Source organism: Pogoniulus pusillus, chromosome 5 (assembly GCF_015220805.1).
Source record: "Pogoniulus pusillus isolate bPogPus1 chromosome 5, bPogPus1.pri, whole genome shotgun sequence".
In the NCBI taxonomy this organism is placed as follows: Eukaryota; Metazoa; Chordata; class Aves; order Piciformes; family Lybiidae; genus Pogoniulus; species Pogoniulus pusillus.
In genome coordinates, this window is record NC_087268.1 from 37,062,952 (window position 1) to 37,076,071 (window position 13,120).

The 13,120-nt window shown below is 39.8% G+C and overlaps 1 long non-coding RNA gene across 1 annotated transcript; it reads left to right on the forward strand.

Moving 5' to 3' along the window:
* Positions 1-338: 338 nt before the first annotated feature.
* On the forward strand, positions 339-11,581 carry LOC135175711 (uncharacterized). The gene is made up of 3 exons (XR_010302449.1): positions 339-397; positions 10,457-10,492; positions 10,814-11,581. It is a non-coding gene; the product is annotated as an uncharacterized LOC135175711 (long non-coding RNA).
* Positions 11,582-13,120: the final 1,539 nt, after the last annotated feature.

Below are 13,120 nucleotides of genomic sequence, written 5' to 3' on the forward strand. Positions count from 1 at the left end.
CCTCCAGGTATGGTGGCTCCACCACCTCACTGAGCAGCCCATTCCAATGGCAAATTAAAGTCTTCCTAAAGTCCAGCCTAAACATGCCCTGTCTCAGCTTGAGACTGTGTCCTCTTGTTCTGTCACTGGGTGCCTGGGAGAGGACACCAACCCCCACCTGGTTACAATCTCCTTTCAGATAGCAATAAAGTCTCTGAAATCACATCTACCCCTTTTCCACCCCACACTGCATTTTCCTCTTTTTTCCCCTCAACACTGGGAGCACACTGGGATCCTCCCACCCCAGGTGTGGCCACTTTGACCTCTGTGCCCACTCCCCTTTTTAATCTGCCCCAGGAAAGGCAGAAGCCCTAAGCTTCTCCAACTGGACAGAGGGATCTTCCTCCTGTCATCGTTGGTAAGTCCCTGTGGTGCACACTGGGTGAATGGGAAGGGAAAAAAGGCTGGGGGGCCTAGTGGCCCCCCAGTTAAGCAGGCTAGAGAGTTGATGGTCACTTTAACATCACTTATGAGTACTGGCTGGTCCTCCTTACTTAGGCTGAACTACTCTTTGTTTAGCTGCTTCTTTATGCTCACTTGTCAAGCTGTAGAAATGACAGAAGTAAACCTGTGAAATGTTTTGAGAAGCATCGAATTAGGATGGGGGAAATGTCTGAGAATCCCAAACTCAAATCTTATTGACATTCTTTTATGTCAGAGTGGCTAAAACTTTGTCTTGTTTTGTAAGTAAGAGAAAACTAGCTTTACTCAGTACAAGGTGAGATCCTGACTGCATTAAGCCAGGTCAGGGCAGTGGATGACTGATTGGAAGACACCTCTAAAGGTAATCTAGTTCAAATCCCCCCCAGAGAAAAATGTCATCTTTAACTAGAGTGTGTTTCTCAGAGCCCCATCCAATGTGACCTTGAATATTTCCAAGGATGAGGCATCTCATCCTTGGAGGTAACTGCAATTCCGGAAGGAGCAGGGGAATGTTTGGCATGATGATTAGATTTTTTTTTTTTTATTGCCCAGCAAACAGGAGGAATAAACACATTTCTTTTGCCATACTTTGGGTCCAATAGAGTTCATATGGAAGCCCTGTGAACTGAGACAGGAGGGACAGGCTCAACAACTGGTGTACTGGTTTTTCAAGTCTCAGCTGTTTTACACTATGTTCACTGACAACATCAGAGCATTGAGACTGAAACACCAGTTAGGGCAGCCTCTCTCCCACTTGTTGGCTCTTGTCCTTGAGCTGCAGGTGCATAGGCTGAAAAAGGAGATAAAAAATCACAGAATTAACCAGGTTGGAAAAGACCCCTAGGATCATCAAGTCCAACCTATCACCTAACTCTTCTAATTAACTAAACCATGGCACCAAGTGCATCATCCAGCCTCCTCTTAAACACCTCCAGGGATGGAGACTCCACCACCTCCCCAGGCAGCCCATTCCAATGGCAAATCACTCTTTCCATGAAAAACTTCTTCCTAATGTCCAGCCTAAACCTGCCCTGGAGCAGTTTGAGACCCTTGTTCTGTCACTGCTTGTCTCCTGCCTGTGAGAAGAGACCAACCTCTGCTTGACTACAACCTCCTTTCAGGTAGTTGTAGACAGCAATGAGATCTCTCCTGAGCCTCCTCTTCTCTAGGCTAAACAACCCTAGCTCCCTCAGCCACTCATCAGAGGGCCTGTGCTCCAATCCCCTCATCCATCTTAAATCATTGTTTCATCTGCTGGCAGCATTTTTAGGGAGAATGGAGCCTCACACAATCAGGGAATAGAAGGAGGAATTCCAAATTGCCATTCTTTTCTTTAAGATATTGGCCTAAATCCAGAGAAGACTGCACTTTTCTACATTTGTACCTGTACATTTGGTGGTAAAATGTCAGTATGTTGCCACCTTAAATCTGCCTACCCTCTGCTTTCCCTCTCTCCTGTTGTTGGGGGAAGAAAGGGCAGGAAAGGAAAATAAAGGCCCTGATGCCTTCCAGTTTCCTTCTCTCCTTCCAAACTTGTAAACAGGGTAACTGCACGTCTTTAAACACTTGTTTGTGTTCTGCCCTAAAAGAGTGAAAGTAATCCCTGGCTTTACCTAATATGGTTAAGTTTGGCAAACTGCCATTCTGATTGGGTTAGCTCCATGGCCAAGGAGCCATTAGTCTTGGGCTACATTGATAAAAAGAGATAAGCAGGTAAACACAATGTGCTTTGCCTTAATCTGCTTCTGCCATTGATCTGCCTTATCACGCTTCTGCCTCATTGCTCTCTGCCGTTGCATCCTGTCATGTTCTACCTGCTACATAATAACAAGCCTTAATATTCTGGGTTTGTCTACCTGGAAATTGATTTGCATCAAGGTTACTGGGAATAGGCACTAAGTCCCTTCACACAATAGGCTTGCTTAGCTAACCTGACATTGTGCCCATCTGCACATCTGCAAACTTCTGTGTCAAAGAGAAAACAGGATCAGATCAGAGACCATCTGCCTCTCTCCCAGCACCCTGTTAGAGCCTGGGAAGATCAAGAAGGCTATCAAGTCACTGACAGAACTCCTTGCAAGTATTTGGGTACTATCTGGAAACTGTACTTAGCCCAGGGAATGCAGAGAAAACTTTTGTGAGTAAATACTCAACACCTCTTGTAATTGAATCTAAGTGCCTTATGCCTTCAACAGAAAGGAGATTTCGAGCCTCTCTATGGACAAGCTGTGTAATTGACCTCAAGAATCTCTTTCCAGTTATAATAGTTTAATGTTGGTTATATTACTGCTAGTTATTTCTTAAGCATTCTAGATTGCCTCTGTGTAATGTTTTTCATGACCATGCAAATAATTGGATTAAAAATAGGTAATGCAGTAAGATTAAATATATTAATATCAAAAATAAAAAAATTATCTTAATATTGAAAAATAGATCTTATCCATACTGCCATCACAATACCTAGGATTAAATCAGTTAACTTTACTATGGGCAGTTTCAGTCTTTACATCTCAGACGACAAACTTCTGTTAGAAATGTCATGGAGAATTGTAGTTAAAATGACTGAAGACAGGGCAGCTGTTTTCTGTGCAAGGCTTAAACAGCTTGGAGTTGAAGAAGAAATGTCTGAAGGAAAAAAAAAAGGAAGATTTACAAAACCCTGAAGAGGGCAGATAAGGTGGTCTGAGGAGGTGTTTTTCTTCAAATACTGGCATATAGGGATCTTCCACAAATGCCTTCCTTGACATGTAGCTACTTCCCAAAACAGTCCATAGATTGTTGCAGAGAGCAGGAATTAATATGTGACCGAGTCAGGAATTTATCAAAAGTAGTTATTTTTATTTTCCCAAAAACTCGCCCCCACAACTATATATACAAAGATTAATTTAGTTTAATAAGCAGATTCAGTTGCATGAGAATTAAACTACAAGGACACCATCAATAATCTGACTATTTTGGAAGTCAGAAGTTGGAAAAGGACTCAGCTATTAATTAATAGCGGTTTCTTACTAAATTAAACTAAGCCAAATAACTCACTCAGGCTGGCTCGTGCGGTCTGTGTTCCTCTTCTTTTCCAGCGGCTGCAGGTGAATCGTTAAGGGTCGTTAGGCACACAAAGGTGTCAATAGGAAAGCAAATCCTTCAAGGTCTCTCTGCAGTCCAGGCACGGGGGAGTGTGTGAGCTCAGGCAGAGACATATGTCCAGGCACAGGCAAACTCCAAAGCAGGAACCCCAAAGGCGGGAAGACCCCCAATAGTTATAACCTTCGCTAGACAAAGGGCAGAGTTACCACACCTTAGGCGCGAAAGCGCACGGCCAATCCCAGCCTGGCTCCAGCGCGGGAACTCACGGGGCAGTTGCTCCCTTCACGGGGCAGTCCTCCCCCCCTTCACGGCTGCAGGGCAGGCGAGGGGGGAGGGAAAGCAGGTGGCTTTTCCCCTTTCCCCCCCGAAGTCCGGGCAGGAGAGGCATTTAGGGGTACAGGACTCCAGGACATAGATCAAGCTCAAAAGTTGGTGTGTTGGAGAGAAAAGCTGGGATCAGAGGCATGTATCATCTCTGAAAACCATGTAAGCAAAACTACACTCCAAAACTCAAAATATTAATTTTGGAGGGGAAAAAAAAAAACCAACAAACAAAACAAAAAAAAAAACAGAAAGCAATCATCTTGCTTAGCAAAAGCAATGTTGTGCTTTGATAGCTAAGACATAATGCATGAATTATAAAGTAAGCAGCATTCAAAGGAAATATTATTTGAGACTAATGGGAAGCTCAGAGTAAGAAAACTAAGCAAAATTAAGAAAGGGCAGAAGGAAAATAGCCCTGCTAATTAATGCTAGCTGCACTTTTTTTAGCAGTCTGTGACATTTCTGCCCCTCCATTTTCTGATAGTTTTCACTTTGATCTTAACAAAGATAATCATCAGTCCCCTAACCTGACAGGCAAAGTGCTAAGCACGTTTTTAATTTTTCTCTCTCCTAAACTTGCAGAGGCCAATTGCATCTATACCAGCATCAAATACAGCATGGTCCATCATTCGGTGTGCCAGCGATTATAAACACCAAACTACACTTTGAATAAGATACATACTGTGAAGTTGTGTTTCCAGTTTACTTGAACTGGCTTTGAGTAGAAACACATTGTAATTTGCAATGTAGATACTTTCTCAGGAGTATTATTGCTAACTATAGGAGGACACCTGTGTTGTGCTTCCTTCTCTAATTACAAAAGGCCAACTAATTCACCTTATATGACTTTAATTTTTTTTCAGTTCTTGTCATTTTCTGACATCATTAATAAGTTTGATCTGCAGTTCATTCATTAAAGCCATTACCTCAATAATAAATATATCACTCTGTCGGTGTTTGATGAAACTGCTATAAACTATTTTTGGGAAAATTAAAAACAGAGCACACTGTTCTCAGGCAAAAAAAAAACCACTGACTTTTCACATCTGAAAACTTTAATCATCTATTCTACAACTGCATTTCAGGAAATTTCATTGTTAATAAGGTCTCTGTTCTTGAGCAAAGGCAGAAGCACCACAAAGAACAGAAGACAGGAAATTGAATTCTACAGTGAAGAACAATTAAGGTTAAAGATATATATTTGATAGCATATTAGGAACAGTGACAGATGAAAAGTCACTTTTCTTACCCATGGCATTTCTTTTCATATTTAGACAGTTCTAGAAATTAAAGCAATGTTTTAAAATAGAGCCATTTGACCTTTATAGTACTTGGCACTGTTAGTTTTCTGCATGAAATGCATCTGACTTATCAGAAATTAAACTGAAGGTTAAAGTATTTCAATAAGGAAAAAAGGGCATGTCTAAAAACATTAAAAAAACCCTGCTAAATAAAATTGGTTTGGAAAATATTTGTTTATCTTCCCTACTTGGTTAAGTCCTAAAAAGTCATACATATCAAACATAGTTTGATGCAACCACACATGTGCATGTAACAGTTTGCAGGGACTTTTCGAAACCATATCTAGGAAGTGTAATTGAAGAAGCCTGAGTAGGTGAGACTTTACACAGAAGCCCTTCTGCTTTACAGTATTCTCAACTAAACTCAGACCAGAAACTGTGTAGTCAAAAACACTAAATCAGGGATTTGGGTGTGTAAAATCTGGATTTCTCACACACTTGCAAGGGGAAGGAAGTCAGAAAGAGGGAAGAAATTCATAAGAAAGGAATTTGGAAGGAAGAAATGAAGTAATTCAAAAGGAAGGCTGGAAGGAAGGAATTCAGAAGGAAGAAATTTAGAGAGAAGGAATTCGGAAGGAAGGAAGTGTCTCTGTGGTCCTATACTCCACGCTACACATGCAAATCACAGAACAACAAAATCATGGAATGCCAGGTTGAAAGGGACCTCAACAAACATTTCTTAGGAATAGCACAGTCTAGGCAAGTTGTTCCTCCACATCTGAGAAGTGTCTAATGTTGTAGATACGTTTCTGGGCAGATTATTTGGACAGCTGACTGTTTGCATCATGAGAAATTTTCACAATATGGCCAGTCTGAATCTTCCAAGAGTGATTTGTAGATGCTACCCCTCTTCTTTTCCATGTGATTTCTTGCAAAACAAGGAGTCTCCATATTCTTTGTGAAGTAAAAAAAAATCTTGCAACTGCTGAAATGAACTCATAACAGTTTATTTCATGTTTGAGAATACATGAGAGGGACTGAGCGACCCAGTAACTTGACAGAGTTTAAAGGCTTCAAAGTGGATGGCCAAAATATGTGGAAGTTCCAAGCTGAATGGAAAAGTTTGCCCTGCAACACATTAATTTATTAAAATGTAAAGTCCAGCCTAGAGAATGAGCCTCTCTGAAAACATTTTTCTTTCCCTTTGTCCAAAACCAAAATAAAAAATATTAGTCTGTACATAGAAGAAATGGTTGAAGAAGTTGAATGGATTTAGCTAATCTGGTATGAAAAGGCTTTCATAAAGGAAGGATGCACTGAATCCTTCCTGGCTTTTGTCTTTATTCATGTCCTTTAACAACAAAAGATAATTACTGAACACAAGGTGCAAGAGAATGAAACATCTACCAAGCGGGATGAAAGATTTATTACAAGGACATACAGAGAGAGATCTTTGATTACAGGCATCCTTGAGAATCCTTGCAAAGAGTAAAAGGGTAAGATGTTAAGCCATAAATCCCAAATGACTGTTATATTCTACTAAAAGAGACACTTGCAAACATAGTTTGCCTGAACTAAGCTTTTGTGGCCTTCATCAGGATAAGCAGCCCAGTCAAGGATTGTCTGTAAGCACATTTGTGATTTCTTTTCAGAGGTTGTCATGTCAAGAGAAAAGAAACTTTTCAGGTATTTAAAGTCAGGTACTGCTGAGAACAGACAGTCAGGAGCCCACTTCATCCTGCACAAGTTGCTCTGGAAGATAAAAGGATGCACTCGGGTCAGATGCTCAGACATTGTGATCCCTGTTCATACTTTAGGTTCCGTAGAAGTATCCATTATTATTATATCAAGTGTGTAATTGTAATTGGCTGCATATATGCAGTAGGTTTTTCAAACTGCCAATTAGGCACACACAGTGTTCTCTCCAGAAGTGACACACTCAACACTTATGGTAGATCAAGTCTATTAAACCACAAATTCAGTCATACAATGGGTGGAGAGCTGCAGAAAACTAGCACTTCCACCTGCATCTCGTTGTATTGTGCTCAATCACAGCATTGTTTTGTCTCAAATTACTTTCAGCTCCAGTTCTGGGTTGTTTTTTTATTGTAATTCACTGAGATTCTGCCTTTTGTCCCTCCTCTTTACCTGAGGTATTTTCCCTCTGAAATGCCATCAATATCTGCCCATCACTGACACAGGAGGCCTTCTCAGAATGAGCTGGGTCTGGTTATACCGCACTTGGATCTCCCTTTGCTCCTGCCAACTCTTAAAAATATAGGTGGTTAATTTGAGTCAGCTGCTTGAAAGTTTTTCTACTTCTACCTGGTGGTTCAGTCTGTCAAAATGAGAAATGACAGTGGGAACAGGGCATAAAAGTCCTTGGCAGTGAGGACAAGCAGCTTATACTTGATGTACGGATGAGAAAGGACATGGAGGGAACCAAAGCGAGGGGCTGCATGGTCAATGGGACATACCCAGAGAGAGATCTTTGTTGCAGTGCTGGGGCAAGACTGCTTTTGTCAAGGGAAGAGGTGGCTGACACAATTGAGAGGTGATCAGAGATCTGTAGTGTGGTTTAGCTCTGGAAATGAGTAAGAAAACCAGATAAGAATAGCAGATAAATGTTATTTAGGGAGGACCAGCAAAATTTAAACTGAATGCTGATGTAAGGACTAAAAAAGGTATTAAGCATTTTACATTTGCCAGATATGACTAGAAATTTATGAGGAATAATGAAAATGCTGCAGATCCACAAAATAATATTACAAATGTTATTATGTTAAGAACAAAAATGCTCAATCTCTTTCTCCTCCTTTTTTTTTCTCCACCTCTCTTCATATTAGCCTCTGCTTAAATATTCTATGGTCTACAGAATCAAAATGAGAGATAGACTCATTCCTTAGGTACAAAAATCTACTACTTAATACTGTGGCTTCAGTGGTGTTTCTTTAGAGTTTCAATAATAAAGACTAAGTTTAAAATTACACACAGCCTGTAACATAAAGACACACTTTAACAAATTAGAATAGCATGACAACGTATAGTCAAAGTATTTTACTTGAACTGATAGCTATAGTAAGAAATTGTCTGCTTCTTGTCAATCTGCTGTTACAAGAAGACTTAAAGATTAAAAGGAATAAGAAACTGAAAGGCAAAGAAAAGGGAAGTAAAACAAGCAAAGAGAAGAAGAAGAGTGGGGAGGGGGAAAAAAAGAAGGGAAAGGGGGGGGGGAGGAAAAAAAAAGAGGGGGTGGGGGGAGAGAGGAAAAGTGAAAGAGAAAATACTTCCCAGTCAGCTACAGGTGGCAGACTTTATATGCTCAAATGCTGCTGCATCTTACATGCTGGGGGTGAGTACCACAGCCCACACAAAAATTTCAGGAAAATTGCAGGCTGCTACATAATTTTTTTTCAGACTAGGATGTAGCTTAATCTAATTATGGACTGCCGAATTCAAGGATCAGCTTTTATGCATCCTGTTTACTGTACAGTTGCCAATTATGCCTAATAGAGATAGACAGGTAAGGTTCAAAGTAATAACTCAGAGACTTAAAATAGGAATCATCCAAATTAGCAAAACTGTGTAGCCAAATCATGATGCCAAAGAAAGCAAAGGGAGCTTTGTTTAAAAAGCCAATGTGTTTAAGATTCAGGCAAATGAGTGTTTCCTAAATAAGAGCAGAAAACACTCAGAAGCTTATTTAAATTCTGGTTTCATTTAAGTCAAAAGGAATTTTGCCTTTTTTTTTCCTGAGCAAATTCAGGTTGCTACCCATCTGGTTTTTGTTCTTCCCTAGATATAACTGAAATTTGTAACACATTCTGTAACTTTACATCTTGTCTGGAAGGATACACACCACATACACACCCCCTCTGTTTCCCCAAGCCTCCTGGCCTGATGTTCTCTGAGCTTTTAGAGGTAAAATGATTCCTAGGTTCACTTGAAGATCAATGATGCAGAAAGGCCAATTGGAGTTCCTCAGATGGAATCCCTCAAGATCAGTGGGTGGTTATTGCACCACTGGTATCTTTCCCAGGTGAATTAAAATGAATACTCTATTAAAATTTGTGTGGCACTTCTCATAAGATTAGGATTTCTAATCCCCAGCAGTAATTCTTATATCCTGACTAAATTCCCATTGAAGCAAGATTTTGGGTTATATTCTTCTTTCAATTCCTGGTGTATATTGCTGAGTAAGTTGGTCTGCACCACTGAGCAGCTACTGAGTCTCATCTTATGGTGGCTGCATATTAATGTCAACATGAGGTTCCCTATTCAGATGTTTAATAAAAGTATGGGATTGGTGGGTTTTTTTAACAATTCTTTGGGAAGGAAGATAAATATATGAAGAGCATCTGGATACCACTGAAAGTCAACAAGTGTGAAGTTTCCACTTTGGGCTTAATTTAGATACTTTCAGCAACATATTTAGACAAGTTTAAAGCTAGGTAATTATTAGCAAGTAATATGGAGAAGTACAAAGAAGCAGAATATGGAAGCAAGTGGTGATAAGGACCCTACATCACTGGCTAACCGGTCAAGAAGAGTGGTTTGCCATTGGAATGGGCTGCCCAGGGAGGTGGTGGAGTCACCATCCCTGGAGATGTTCAAGAAAAGCCTGGATGAGGCACTTAGTGCCATGGTCTAGTTGACTGGATAGGGCCGGGTACTAGGTTGGACTGGATGATCTTGGAGGTCTCTTCCAACCTGCTTGATTCTGTGACTCTGTGAATAGATACAACCCAGTTCCTTGGGCTGGTGGCACCTTTCAGTGTAGCTAATGTTAATCCAAACCTCCATGTAAACCAAATCAAAATGCATTAAGTGGAGAGAAGTGGGAGATTCACTTCAGCAGTGCATGTGTTCCCCAACCTGGATGACAAAGTAGCTGCAGCCTATAGACAGGACTTTATTCAGAGCACTGTCACCAGTACAGCTTGTCCTCTTTTTCAGAAGGAAAAAAAAAGTACCACAGAGTTTTATTTTTATTTTTGTCCTTTTGTGATGATGCCTTGGCAATTGCTTTTGTGTAAATTTCTTAATTACAGTAAGCTTTAAGTTAGTGTCACTAACTCCCCTGCATTAGAATAACTCATTCTGTTTTGAGCAAGATGACAATAAAAGTAGGGAGTTTATTATTTTTCTGTAGTGCTATAAACTGTTATGAGATTTAGGTGAAATTACACCAGGACTATGAAATGTAATTACAGAAACTATTTGATCCTGTCACTCTGTAGATATATCAAAGCCTGACAGCTCGAGCTGAATTTCTGGTAACCATTATTTCAGTCAAAAGTTAAAATGTAAATATTTCTTACTCTTTTTCATTATTCCTGTCACAGTCTAATGCTTAAAGAAAACAGAGCCTTAAATAGCAGGTAAGAATGCCTTTCTCTGAGAGTTTTTTTCCCTTAAAAAGTCATATTTAATTCTTTCTGCTTTCAACTGTGAAGACATGGAATAGAAACCGTGAATTCTTTTACGTTTTAAGTCAAGATTAATTCTGTTCAAGGAGCTCCCTTGGAGTAATTCTGGTTTGACATCAATATAATCAAGAGCATCACATCTAGATTGTTAATGAAATCAGAATTAAGAACTGATAAAAAAGCAGAGTGCAGCACTGTGTCTATTCAGATAAGCACGTGTTTACGCAAGCATTTCCATCTTTGTATTTAACCTATCTTCTTTAAAAATTCTAGGTATAAAAATCCACTACACAGGTGCATCAAGGTGGTTAAAAAGTTATTTGTCAGGAAAATGTCTAAGTGAAAATAAGAGGAAGAAAAAGGATTCTACAGACCACAAAAATAAGCTTTTATTTCTCCGATTGGAAAAGAATTTAAGAGACCCATGGGAGAAAAAGAGAAAAGCACCTTAGTTTACATTAGCCAGAGGGAGACTCCTGTGTGGTGAAAGGCAAAGCATGCAGCAGGGCCAGAATTCCCTCTGGAAATATTCCTCACTCATTTTATCCAAGAACTTATAAGCTTGATAACTCTCACAGGGTTCACAGGCACACAAAAATATTTTTTTCCTTCCACATCAGAGTAAACTGTTGGACAGCTTTTAGCACCCTGCAAACTGAGCAGCACCTGGACTGTTTGTTCTAAGCACCATCAAGTTAAAAGCAAACAAAGTTCACTGGCAGCTTGCTGCTTATACACGACAGAATAAAATATATGTAAACATTACCACAGCTCAAATTAGCATTTTTCATTGTTAGTTTAGTGATGCACTATTGTGTCTTTTATGATCACATTACCTAGCCTTGGTTTCAAACTGTGTAATCATGCCATTGGCCTTTGTTACAACCAGGTGACACTAGTGTACTACAAGTGTACTAAACCAGGTCATTGAACCAGCCACTATAAAATATATATCAACTATAATGTCTCTGACAGCAGATTTTTTTCTCAGTGTTTTCATTATAAGGCTTCTTTTAATGCAACCCATAACATACAACAATCCTTCGCAATAAAATATACATTCATGAAAATTGAAAGCTTTTCAGTAATTTTTACAATAATTTTGTTTCACCAAGAGTTGCTGTGTTAGTATCAAGCTTCTCATTTCAAGGAGATAAATTATTCTGTTACATGCAAGACCTCTTTCTTATAAACACTTCAGAGTACAAGTAGCTTTTTATGTATACCTTCATCAGATAATGTGTACAGGATCATGTTTCATTTTTATAGAACTCTGCAATTTAGCTTTTAATGAATTCTACAAAGTCTTTCTATTCAGGGAAGAAAAATAGCAGCTCTTAATATTTTCAGTGCAGAAGCAGCCCAATTAAGACCATCCAAGCTTAGTCATGACCCCTCTACAACTCATAAAGCACGAAATTTGGTGAAGCCTGTCAGAATGTCCTCTGTGACAGTGAGTCTGGGCTTTCTTCTGCTGACAGACCTGGCACATGGACTGTAGTAGGAGACAGCAAGTACCCAGTCAGGATGAGTTTCACAATTTGGGCAGTTCAGTATGTGCCTTTCTGTGTAGTTGGGCAGAGGGAGAGGTCATGGCCATATTGCCTTCTCTGTAGCATCTGCAGTGACACTTTGGAGCAGCAGAGATAAGCCCACAAGCCAGAGAGGTACCACAGTTAGGCTTACCTAGACATACTTCCGTGACTTTTCCCAGTCAGATGTGTTACCCTGCAAAACAGAGTGTTTCCTGACTTGTTAGAGCACAACTCCAGGATATCCATGGGCATCCCTCCTTTCCTATATTAGCCTCTCCCTGATGGAAATTCCCTCTTGTTCCACGCTTTCTTTCTGCCTCTCTTGCTTGATGCAGGCTAGCGTCTTTCCCTTTATTTCTGGGGAATAAGCTCACATCCCTGTTCTGAATGAGTTATAATTTTCCCTACCACTGTTTCATAAACATTTCCACTTGCACAGTGACAAAGCTGCCAGCATGAGGCCATGCCCTGTTCAGCAAACCTGGGATGTGGCATTTTAAGAAATACCACAATATTTTGCATTACCTTAAACCTCTGATCTGTCAGTGAAGTACAGAAATATACTCTATGAGCTAAAATAAAATGACTTTCTATTTTGCACAGACCACACTGAGGTTATGTGTTTCAAGCTATTTCTGGAAATAAATATGAAAATTATGAAATAAATAAAATATCAAATAACATGCCAGATTCAGAAATAGCCAAAACCTAATGCAAACCATCACAGCACTAATAATGAATGCACCTGCCTGATCAGGTCTGCCTTGCAGGTGGTGTGCCATGGGCTACGATGCCACAGGCATTAGAAGAGACAGGGAGATGCTTGATGCAGGCAAATTCAATCCTTTTCTTTCATTCCAAACGTGTTTTTATACCTTTCATCAGAAAGCTACAAATTGTATTAAACTGTAATTGGTTACACGTACTTGTGTTAGAAATGGCATACTAATTGGCATAGACATTCATCATATTCTCTCAGCAATAGGTACCTTGTGTCTAAGCAACCTAAGTCAGCAGAGATAGGTGAAAACCACAGACTCCAGCC